Source organism: Pipistrellus hanaki (genome assembly GCF_964339955.1).
Source record: "Pipistrellus hanaki genome assembly, chromosome: 10".
Lineage (NCBI taxonomy): Eukaryota > Metazoa > Chordata > Mammalia > Chiroptera > Vespertilionidae > Pipistrellus > Pipistrellus hanaki.
Window position 1 is genome coordinate 72,297,433 of NC_140512.1, and position 12,179 is coordinate 72,309,611.

A 12,179-nucleotide genomic window follows, 5' to 3' on the forward strand; every position below is an offset into this window, starting at 1 on the left:
GAGTACAGCTCTCAGGGAGGTTTGTAATCTTTCTGTCTGGGCTTATATATTACCCGTCCATCGACACGACTTTTTGATTAATATTGTGTATAACATTCCTTAATGCATCTGCAGAATTAATTATGCAGAAACATTCAGGCGCACAGACGTTATATTGATGAAATGACGTTTTATTGACAAAATGACAGTTTAATACTGAGCTTTCCTGAAGCTGCAAAGCTAATCGATGACCTCAATTCTGTGAGCGAACCTGCTGGGTGGGGCCCCGCGCGTCTGTCCGGTCTCTGCGGAGTCCGCACGGGGCACCGGCCGCCCAGCACACTCTGTGAACGTGGACTCTGGCTGACCTTTGCGTGATGCTGTAGCCTGCTCGTCCTTGCTGTGAAATTCCTCTGGTTTATGACATGTAGTGTTTCTTTTAGAAAAGTGTCCAGTTTGGCAGTGGCCAGGGTGCTCAGTGGTTAGCGTGCCAGCTGCACACTGAAGTGTCCCAGCTCTGATTCTTGGAGAAGAGGACATACCTGGGTTGCAGGTTCCGTCCCAGGTCCCTGTGGGGGCTCATGTGGAGGCAACCAACCAACCAACCAACCAATCAACGTGTCTCTCTCACATCCATGTTTCTCTCTCTCCCTTTCTCTCTCTCCTCCCTTCCTTTCCACTCTCTCCAAAAATCAATGGAAAAATGTCCTTGGGTGAGGATTAGTAACAAAAAAATGTCTACAGTTTACACCGTTTAGTAGCTTCCCCCCCCCAAAAAAAAGAATGGACCTGTTGAAATCCTAAACCCTACCTCCGGGGCCTCAGAAGGTGACCTATTTAGAAAGCGGAGCTTGACCGGTAATCCAATGAGGGTGAGTCCTTAGGTGGGCCTAATCCCCGGGGCCAGGGGGCACTTGGACAGGTGCAGAGGGAGAAGCGGGGGACAGGCCGGGGTCCCGGGGGCTGGGAGCAGCAAGGGCAGTCTGGTTCCTGGCACAGGGGAGGCCGTGGCCTGCTGACCGTGGCTCACACTCCTGGCCTCAGAATCAGGGACAATAAGTGTTTGTCGTGGAAGCACTGGGTTTGCAGTTTGTCCCGAAGGGGTGCCCGGCCTCAGCTCCGGAGGGTTTGTTCTCAGGAGGCAGACATGGAGAGAGTCCAGGGCTGGGCAGGAGGCGTGGCTGCACGGGCTCTGCTGGACGGGCGTCCTGGGGCCCGGTGGCTCTGGCTCACGTGGTGAGACCGTGGTTAGCAGTGGTGGTGGGTGTCCCCTGTGCCCCAGTGCAGTCTGAGGCTCCGGGCCAGTGCCCACAGTCCTGCCCTGGCGGCACCTAAAGGACCTGGGCTGCTCTTCACAACGGGGACAGAGGGTAACTGCAGGGGAAGGATGCCTCCACCCAGCTGCCCGGGCAGGGCAGCAAGGACGCTGGGAGCCCAGTCACACTGGCAGGAGGAGGCCAGGAGCCCAGTCACACTGGCAGGAGGAGGCCGGGGGCCCAGTCACACTGGCAGGAGGACCTAGGAGCCCAGTCACAGTAGCAGGAGGACCTGGGAGCCCAGTCACACTGGCAGGAGGAGGCCGGGGGCCCAGTCACACTGGCAGGAGGAGGCCAGGAGCCCAGTCACACTGGCAGGAGGACCTGGGAGCCCAGTCACACTGGCAGGAGGACCTGAAAGCCCAGTCACACTGGCATGAGGACCTGGGAGCCCAGTCACACTGGCAGGAGGAGGCCGGGGGCCCAGTCACACTGGCAGGAGGAGGCCGGGGGCCCAGTCACACTGGCAGGAGGACCTTGGAGCCCAGTCACACTGGCAGAAGGAGGCTGGAAGCCCAGTCACACTGGCGGGAGGACTTGGGAGCCCAGTCACACTGGCAGGAGGACCTGGGAGCCCAGTCACACTGGAAGGAGGACCTGAAAGCCCAGTCACACTGGCATGAGGACCTGGGAGTCCAATCACCCAGGCAGGAGGACCTGGAGGCCCAGTCACACTGGCAGGAGGAGGCTGGGAGCCCAGTCACACTGGCGGGAGGAGGCCAGGAGCCCAGTCACACTGGCAGGAGGACCTGGGAGCCCAGTCACACTGGCAGGAGGACCTGAAAGCCCAGTCACACTGGCATGAGGACCTGGGAGCCCAGTCACACTGGCAGGAGAACCGGGGACCCCAGTCACCCTGGCAGGAGGACCTGGGAGCCCAGTCACACTGGCATGAGGACCTGGGAGTCCAATCACCCAGACAGGAGGACCTGGGAGCCCAGTCACACTGGCAGGAGGAGGCTGGGAGCCAGTCACACTGGCAGGAGGAGGCCAGGAGCCCAGTCACACTGGCAGGAGGAGGCCAGGAGCCCAGTCACACTGGCAATAGAACCTGGGAGCCCAGTCACACTAGCAGGAAGAACTTGGAGCCCAGTCACACTGGCAGGAGGAGGCCGGGAGCCCAGTCACACTGGCAGGAGGAGGCCGGGAGCCCAGTCACACTGGCAGGAGGACCTGGGAGCCCAGTCACACTGGCATGAGGACCTGGGAGTCCAATCACCCAGACAGGAGGACCTGGGAGCCCAGTCACACTGGCAGGAGGAGGCTGGGAGCCAGTCACACTGGCAGGAGGAGGCCAGGAGCCCAGTCACACTGGCAATAGAACCTGGGAGCCCAGTCACACTGGCAGGAAGAACTTGGAGCCGAGTCACACTGGCAGGAGGAGGCCGGGAGCCCAGTCACACTGGCAGGAGGAGGCCAGGAGCCCAGTCACACTGGCAGGAGGAGGCCGGGAGCCCAGTCACACTGGCAGGAGGAGGCCAGGAGCCCAGTCACACTGGCAATAGAACCTGGGAGCCCAGTCACACTGGCAGGAAGAACTTGGAGCCCAGTCACACTGGCAGGAGGAGGCCGGGAGCCCAGTCACACTGGCAGGAGGAGGCCAGGAGCCCAGTCACACTGGCAGGAGGAGGCCGGGAGCCCAGTCACACTGGCAGGAGGACCTGGGAGCCCAGTCACACTGGCAGGAGGACCTGGGAGCCCAGTCACACTGGCGGGAGGACCTGGGAGCTCAGTCACACTGGCAGGAGGACCTGGGAGCCCAGTCACACTGGCAGGAGGACCTGGGAGCCCAGTCACACTGGCAGGAGGAGGCCGGGAGCCCCGTCACACTGGCAGGAGGAGGCTGGGAGCCGCAGTCACTGTCTGGTCGGCGGAGAGCGAGCATTTCCCCACGATGCTCTCGAGGTCAGAAGCAGGTCAGTAGCCGCTCTGCTGGCATCTGGCGTACACGCTGGTTCCAGGCCCGGAGCGGAGGCCAAGCACAGCTCTCGGGCACTCTGTTAATTGGCAATTTCCGCAGAGAGGCCTCGAAGCGGGCGATCGAGGAGCGTGCGGGCTGCAGGTGGCCCCGCTGGGTGCCAGGAGCATTCATCAGACAGGCCGGGTACTTACCGTTATTAGCGCGGCTGCCGGCGACTCTGTCCTTATCTCTCTGCGGCCGGCGATGGCTGTGGGGCAGCTCATCTCTGCCCTTCACTGGGCCCTCAACCCCTGGCTCCCAGCGGGAGGGGCTGGCAAGGGGGGCCCTCCACCGGCCCCGCCCCCTCCCGCTTCCTGTGGCAGCGGGGGGGCAGGACCCTCCTTCAGACACAGGTCCTCCGCCCGGGGATGGGTCTGGTCCTTGTAAACATCTGTGTCAGTGCGACCTGTGTCAGCCTTGCCTGTGCTGGCGGGAGAGTCATTCTCTGTTTTTCTGGCTGCCTCACGGACGGTGGCAGAGAAGGTGCTAGAAGGTGCTAGGAGGCAGTGACTATTTCCTTGAAGCCAGGCTTGCTGGAGTCCAGGGGCACAGACCGGCTGCTTTTCTTTTTTTTTTTTTTTTTTTAAAAATATATATTTTATTGATTTTGTACAGAGAGGAAGGGAGAGAGATAGAGAGTTAGAAACATTGATGAGAGAGAGTCATCGATCAGCTGCCTCTTGCACACCCCCTACTGGGGATATGCCCGCAACCAAGGTACATGCCCTTGACTGGAATCGAACCCAGGACCCTTCAGTCCCCAAGCCGACGCTCTATCCATTGAGCCAAACCGGTCTCGGCCCGGCTGCTTTTCTGATGATGGTTGGGTTCACAGCAAATGTCCTTGCTCTGCCCGGGTTCCTGACCCAGTATCCGGGCTCCCCGGGGTCAGCCACGGCGCCTTCCTCTGCTCTGGGAAGCGACTCCTGGGAGAAGCCGACCCTGAGCCACTCCTGGAAGGGCAGCCAATGTTAGGTCACATGACCTGCGCCGTGCACCAGTGTCACCGGCTGAACTGGCCACCCCTGTGGGTGTGGAAGCCTCTTGGAAGGAGAGCTTAGCCTCCTGCAGGCCTGCCCGCCCCTGGAGCTCACGTCAACTCGAGCAGGATGGGACCCGCAATCTCCCCCAGCATGGTGAGTAACAGGTAGTATCTCCTTGTTTCCTCTGTCTTTACTTACCAAAGATGTGGAACTTTAAAAAAATATGTATGGCCTGAGCTGGTTTGGCTCAGCAGATAGAGCGTCCGTCAGCCTTCAGACTGAAGGGCCCCAGTTCAATTCCAGTCAGGGCACATGCATGAGTTCTGGGCCTGATCTCCAGTATGGGGTGTACAGGAGACAGCCAGTCAATGATTCTCTCGCATCACTGATGTTTCTATCTCTCTCCCTTCCTCTCTGCAATCAAGACATATATATAATAGAGGCCTAGTGCATTTTTTTTTTTTTGTGCACTAGGCCTCAGCCAGCCTGCACCCTCTCCAATCTGGGACCCCTTGAGGGATGTTCGACTGCCTGACAGACAGTCAGACATCCCTCTCACAAGCCAGGACTGCTGACTCCCAACTGCTCACCTGCCTGCCTTCCTGATTGCCCCTAACCACTTCTGTCTGCCAGCCTGATCACCCCCTAATCACTCCCCTGCCAGCCTGATTGATGCCTAACTGCTCCCCTGCCAGCCTGTTTACCCCTAACTGCTCTCCCCTGCAGGCCTGGTCACTCCTAACTGCTCTCCCCTGCAGGCCTCATCATCCCTATCTGCCCTCCCCTGCAGGCCTGGTCCCCCCAACTGTTCTCCCCTGCAGGCCTGGGTCCCCCCCAACTGCCCCTTCCTCTGCCAGCCTGGTCACCCCTAACTGCTCTCCCCTGCAGGCTTGATCGCTCTCAACTCTCCTCCCTTGCAGACCGGGTCCCTCCCAACTGCCCTTCCCTGCTGGCCATCTTGTGATGGTCATCTTGTGTGTTGGAATGACAATCAATTTGCATATTATTCTTTTATTAGATAGGATTAGAAAGGTGGGAGCCTGCCGGTTTGCCCTGAAGGGTGTCCTGTATCAGGGTGAAAGTTCCCTTGGGATGTGGGGCGTCCTGGGTGAGGGGCCTGTGGTGGTTTGCAGGTTGGCCATGCCCCCCAATGACCCAAGCAGAGGCCCTGGTATCTGGGATTTATTTATCTTCTATAATTGAAACTCTGTAGCCTTGAACGGAGGCCAGGGCAGGCCAGGGTAGATGGAAAGCTTGGCTTCCTCCATTGCCAGAGGGAACTTAAGCCTCCTGCTCTCTCCAACTCCATGGCTGCCGCCATTTTGGGGGATTTACTTATCTTCTATAATTGAAACTTTGTAGCCTTGAGCAAAGGCTTGGGCTGGTGGAAAGCTTGGCTTCCTCCATTGCCAGGGAAACCCAAGCCTCCTGCTCTCTCCATGGCTGCAGCCATCTTGGTTGGGTTAATTTGCTATATCCCTTCCTAATTGGTTGGTGGGCATGGCTTGTGGGTGTAGCAGAGGTATGGTCAATTTACATATTGCTCTTTTATTAGATATATTTTTTTAATGCACAGGTCAGTGTGCTCAGTGATTAGAACACTAGTTCACGCAACAAAGGGTCAAGAGTTTGATTCCAGGTTAAGAGCACGTTCAATTCCTGGCCCTGGTTAGGACAACCTATTAATGTGTCTCTCACATCTATGTTTCTCTCTCTCTCTCTCTATCTCTATCTCTCTCTCCCCACCCCCAACCCTCACTCTCTTCTACTCTCTTAAAAAAATCAATGGAAAAAATATCTTTGGCTGAGGGTTAACCAACACACACACACACACACACACACACACTAGTACATTGCCCTGGCTGGGTAGCTCAGTTGATTAGAGTGTCATCCTGACACACCAAGGTTGGGGGTTTGATCCCTGGTCAGGGCACATACAAGAATCAACCCATGAATGAGTAAATGAGTGGAACAACAAAAATCGATGGGCATCTATCTCTCTCCCTTCCTTTCTTTCTCTAAAATCAATCAATAGCCAAAACCAGTTTGGCTCAGCGGTAGAGCATCGGTCTGTGGACTGGGGGGTCCTGGGTTCGATTCCAACCAATGCACATGCCCTTCCGGTCAAGGGCATGTGCATTGGTTGCAGGCACATCCCTGGTGGGGGGTGTGCGGGAGGCAGCTGGTCGATGTTTCTCTCTCATCTACGTTTCTGGCTCTCTATCCCTCTCTCCTCCTCTCTGTAAAAAATCAATAAAATATATTTAAAATAAATAAATAAATAAAATCAATAAAAACTTTTAAAAATATGTACATCATAGCCACTGTGTTTTCTCTGAGAGAATGCCCTCTCCCCTCCTTCTGTAAGAGCTTTTTAAGGCACTAGAGGCCCGATGCACGGAATCTGTGCAAGAGCTGGCCTTCCTTTCCCCGGCTGCTGGCACCGATTCCCGTGGGCACCCTGGACCTGGGCTTCCCTCTGGCCCCGCGGGCACCCGGGACCCAGGCTTCCCTCTGGCCCCGCGGGCACCCGGGACCCGGGCTTCCCTCTGGCCCCGCGGGCACCCGGGACCCAGGCTTCCCTCTGGCCCCGCGGGCACCCGGGACCCGGGCTTCTATCTGGCCCCGCGGGCACCCTGGACCCGGGCTTCCCTCTGGCCCCGCGGGCACCCTGGACCCGGGCTTCCCTCTGGCCCCGCGGGCACCCGGGACCCGGGCTTCCTCGCAGCCCAGGCTTCCTCTGGAAGGTTGTCCGGAAGGTCTAATTAGCATACTATGCTTTTATTATTATAGTTTGCACACAATAAGTGCACATCTTTAAAGTGTTCAATTTGATAAGTTTTAACCAAGGTATACACATGTGGTGAAACCATGACCACAAACAAGATAATGAACATATGTGTCACCCCCAAGTGTCCCATGCTCCCCTGTAAGCCCTGTCTCCCCACCTCATTTCAAGTAATCACTTACCTGCTTTCTGCCACCGTAGATTAATTGGCATTGGACTTTGTTTTGTCTGGCTTCTTTTACTCAACGTAATTATTTTGAGATTCAATCATGTTGTATCATGTATCAATAATTCACTCTTTAAAAAAAAAATAATTGTGTTTAAAAAGCACATTCTCAGGTAACATGTCTTGCCATTTCTCCTCCTGGGCACCTGTGAGAGTGGCTGATGGCCATGGCGGGCTCTTCTGAGAGCTTGCTTGCAGGTACAGCTGATTCCAGCCACAGGGCGAGCAGGTTAAGAATCCAACACCAGCCAAAAATGGAGTCCCTGGCTACGACCCAACATTGTCATTCTCTCTTCCTTAGTTATTTACAGGAGAACTTTTAGAATTTTTCTTTATTGATTTGAGGGAGGGAGGGAGGGGGGGAAGAGAGAGAAAGAGAGAGAGAGAGGGAGAGAAACACAATAATTTGTTGTTCCACTCACTGATTGGTTGGTTCTTATATGTGCCCCGACTGGGGATTGAACCTGCAACCTTGGCGCATCGCGAATAAAGCTCTAACCAACAGAGTCATGGGGCCAGGGCTACAGGAGTGCTTTCTGACTGCAGTGGGGGAGGCAGCTGACTGCAGAGGAAAAGCCGTGTGACTCCGTGGCAGGTGCTGGTCCCCGAGGTGGGGAGGTCACTCAGGTCGGGCGACACACCGCTCCTCGGGCACTGCCAGGCGCACACCTGCAGCCGGGGCCTTCGAGGCGGAGCGGCAGCGCGGCGAGCCTGGTGGCACGCAGGGAAGGGACGCCGGGGGCAGCCCGTCCTGCGGCCATCTCTGCGCTAATGGAGATGTAATTGATGTAGAGCGTGGTTCTTAGAGCTGGGAAGCCAGAGCTGGCTTGTAAAACAGATAAGAGGAGGGAACCGGCATCAGTCCCGCGGCTCTGGGCCAAACGCTAACTCAGGCGCGCCCCCATGCACCCGCAGTCCGCTGGGCGCGGATGTCATCACGCAGGAGGCCGAGCTCGGGCGCCCACGCGTATGGTAGCTGCGTTCTCAGCTCCTGGGCCTGGGGGAAGGGCTCCCCCGGCCCTGTGGGAGCCCGCAGGCCCAGCCCCCTCTTCCCAGCCCCGCACCCAGGCTGGTCCGGCGGATGCTCCCGCGTGTGTTGAGCCCAGTGGGGTGGCACAAGGACGGGGGGGCGGGGGGGGGGGAAGGCAGGTCAGGATTCGTCCACAGAGCCGAGAAGCCCAGCCCGTCCCTGCCCCTGCCTGGCCCGGATTCTGTGCCCTTCAGCTTCCTGCTGTTTTCTGAGCCTGTTCTGGGGCCTCGGTTCACCTCGGGAACTACCTGATGTGTTTCCAATTCCTCTTTTGCTCAGTTAACCAGAGCTCCTGCTTCCGATAGCCAAACCCCCAGGTAACCGGCATTCAGTCCAGGGCTGTGTGAATGGGCGGCTCGAGGTGGGCTGCCCTGGCAGCGGGGCCTCCCGCCGGGCATGGGACCGGGAGCCCTGCGCCTCCAGTGAGAGGCAGCGCCTGCTTGGGGCGGCTCGGGAGGGAGGCGGCCGTCGTCCTCAGACCCCCACACTCTGCTGTGACCCTTCCCTCCTGCCTGCGGCCATGGTAAGCCTGTGAGCCCCAAATATTTATCGGGGGCGTGTCTAACCCAAGCAGAGGCGAGGTCCTTCAGCCAGAATGCTCCTAGAAGCAGGGCCGGTGGGCAGCCCCCTCCTCATTTGTATACTACCCTGTGTCTCTCCTCTCCGCCGTCCGCTTCCCCGTCGGTAACGAGCGCCCCTGGTCTCTGCGACAGTTAAACCTGGTACAACACGACACTCAGCCGTGTCAGTTACCGATGGTCTGACCGGGACACAGACCGGGTCCATGAAGGATCACAGAAAAACCAGGAAGATACAGAACTTGTTACAGAGGCGGAACTGGGACTCCAGCACCTCTTAGTCCACCAGTCCTGGTCCTTAGAAAGTCCCTGGGTCTCAGACCTGAGGCAGCTGCTAAATCAGCTGGCCTTTCACCGAGAGGCCAAGGGTGGGTGCCCAGAAAGGCCGGGCCTCCTGGAGAATCAGGGCTGAGGGCCTCCCCTGGGACGGTGGGCAGTTCCGCCCGGCACAGCACCAGCCTGCCTCCCCGGGATGGAGTCTTTTCTCTGCTTGGCGCTCACCTGTCTGGGCCCTGGGGAGCCAGCTGGCACCTCCACACCCCAACCGCCAGGGGCTCTGCATTCCACCTTCTGAGAAAGCCCTGTGCTGAAGCCCCGACTTCGAGCCAGCGCTTGGTTTGGGCTGAACCTCAAAGCCATTTCACGTGGTTAAGTCCGAAGGAAGCACCTTGTTGCACCCGAATGGCCCAGGCTGGCTGGGTCAGCGCGGAGCCCTGGCTCCGCTCTCCTCTGTCTGTGCTCTGGGGGACGCGGGGAGGGCCCTGTGCACACGGGGAGGGCCCTGTGCTCTGGGGGATGCGGGGAGGGCCCTGTCCTCTGGGGGACACGGGGAGGGCCCTGTGCACATGGGGAGGACCTTGCAGAGGCATCCCTTTGCTCTGGGGGACACGGGGAGGGCCCTGTGCACACGGGGAGGGCCCTGTGCACATGGGGAGGGCCCGTCCTCTGGGGGATGCGGGGAGGGCCCTGTGCACACGGGGAGGGCCCTGTACACACGGGGAGGGCCGTGCTCTGGGGGACACAGGAGGGACCTGCTCAGACCAGAAGCCCGGAGCACGCCCTCCTTCAGTCCCTATGCCAGGGGTCCTCAAACTTTTTAAAGTGGGGGGCCAGATCACGGTCCCTCAGAGAGCTGGAGGGCCGAACTACTAATTCCTACTGTAACACCTCGGCTGCGCTCACTGCCCAAAAAACCTGGCGGGCCGGATCAGACTCCTCTGCGGGCCGCATGTGGCCCGCGGGCCGTAGTTTGAAGACCCCTGCGGCCTATGCCTTCCAGAGGAGCGTGCAGGAAGCCTCACTCCCCCAGGATTCAGGCTGCAGGGCTTGACAGGTCCTTAGAGCTGAGCCCAGGCCCATCCACAGTGCTGGCGGCTCCCTATGCCTTTGATGGGCTTGTTTACCTGCCAGGGACACCAATAACTTCCTGGAACAGGAGCGGCTCCAGAAGGCCCCCAGCCGGATCCGCCCCACACAGCGTCCTGAGTCGGAGGCTGCCCCATAGAGCAGCCGTCCATCCCAGACGCAGCAGCCAGCAGGGAGAGGGCTCATCACAGCCCCACCGGGCCCCCCTCCCGGGGTCAGAGGCAGTGTTCGCACGCCGGTCCTGTCCACAGGGAACGCTGCACACTGGGGCCAGCGGAGGGAGCCCAGCCAGTCCCAAACACGTGGGCGTGCTGCAGGCTTCTCGGGCCAGCGGCTGAGAAAGGAGAGCTTATAAGCACAGTTCAGGATGGAGCATAATGGCTGGGGCTCCTCACAGCCCAGGTCTCCGCAGCGACCCTGGGAAGAGCAGCGGCTGCGAGTGGCCCTGGGAGCTCGGGCCCCCAGACGCTGTGGTCTGCCTCCGGCCAGCAGGACCCTGTCTGAGGAGCCACGCGCTCTGAGCGGCCTGCACGCCGCACGCCCAAGGTCAGCCGTCCTGCTGAAACCCGCTGCTTTGGAAGGGAAAACGCTGATGCATTTAGGCTCAGTCCTCATTTGATTTCCATTTGCAAATGAACAGGAGTGATGCCTGCACTTACCCTTGGTGATTAACCGCTGGCGGTCAACACGCACAAACAAATGAGCCTGGCCCACTTTTAGCTCCATAAATCGGACACTCTGCAAATGTCAGCTCTCCGCTCTGGGCCGGGAGGGGGAGCACAGGTGGTTCACCTTGTTTGGGGTCGGGCTGGTTCTCCCCGAGAACCCCCTCGATTGTGACTCCTGTTCTGGATTCTTCCGCGTGGGCGTAGGGATGGGGTGGCTCTCGCGGAGCCGCTGCTCCGGCTGCTCGGGGAAGAGACGGGTAAGGTCTGTGTGGGCAGGACACCTTGCAGAGGCATCGCTTTGGCTACCTGGGAGCAGCGCTCCCTGCCAACCTCGGAACTGTCAGACCCCCCCCCCCCCCCCCCCCCGGGCTCTGCACGGTCCTGGGTGGACCCCCTGGCGGCGCCCTCGGAGCTTCTCTTGCTTTGCTCAGGAGAGACCTCACATCCAGAGCTTCTCGGGCTCCCAGGGTGCTGTCTGTGAGAGAGAAACAGAAATCCACGTCCAGGTGCACGCAGCCCACACTGAACGGTTTGACCTTGGCCGGTCTGTGAGCGGCGTTCAGTGCCACCAGCCGCTCATCCTCCCCGGCCCCGAGGCAGGGGCGGGCGTGGGCAGAAATGGGTCGCTGGGGGAGGGTTAGACAACGGGATGTCACGTGGTGAACTTAGAAGAAAAACACCCCAAGATCCAGAATTTTAAAAGAAAATGCCAGCCAATATTCCACAGTGGCTGGGGTGGGGAGGAGGCAGGGACAGAGGTCCCGCTGATGTGTCCACGTTTTCAAACAATCCATCTGTGTGATCCAGAGGCGGCAAACGGCCTGTGGGAAGTTGGTCAGCATCACCGGCCATCGGAGACATGGCCAGCAAGCCCTCAGCGAGTGCCCGGCCGCAGCGCCCAGTGGTTCCAGAAGCAGCCTCGGCCCTTCCTCTCCCTCTACCTCCTCCTCCAGGGATCACACCGCTGTGACCTCCGCCTCCTGACAGGCCGCCCTCCATGGCCACCTCCGGGGTGCAGCCCCGACCTGCTTGCCGGCCACTGTCTTCTCCTCCTCCCTCCCAGCGAGGCCGCAGAAATGTTTGCTTTACGTGAAAGGGAGCAGGATCCAAGAGATGCCCAGAGGGGAGTGTGAAGTTGCTGAAATTAGGACTTGGCAGCATTTCAGACACTTTTCCGGGCGGGTGGGAAGAGGAAGCTCCTGGTTACGAAGTCCAGAGCGGCTGGACCATCGTGGCACCGAGGGCGTGCCCAAGTCCCGGAGCCCAGCTGTCCACAGAGGTGAGGC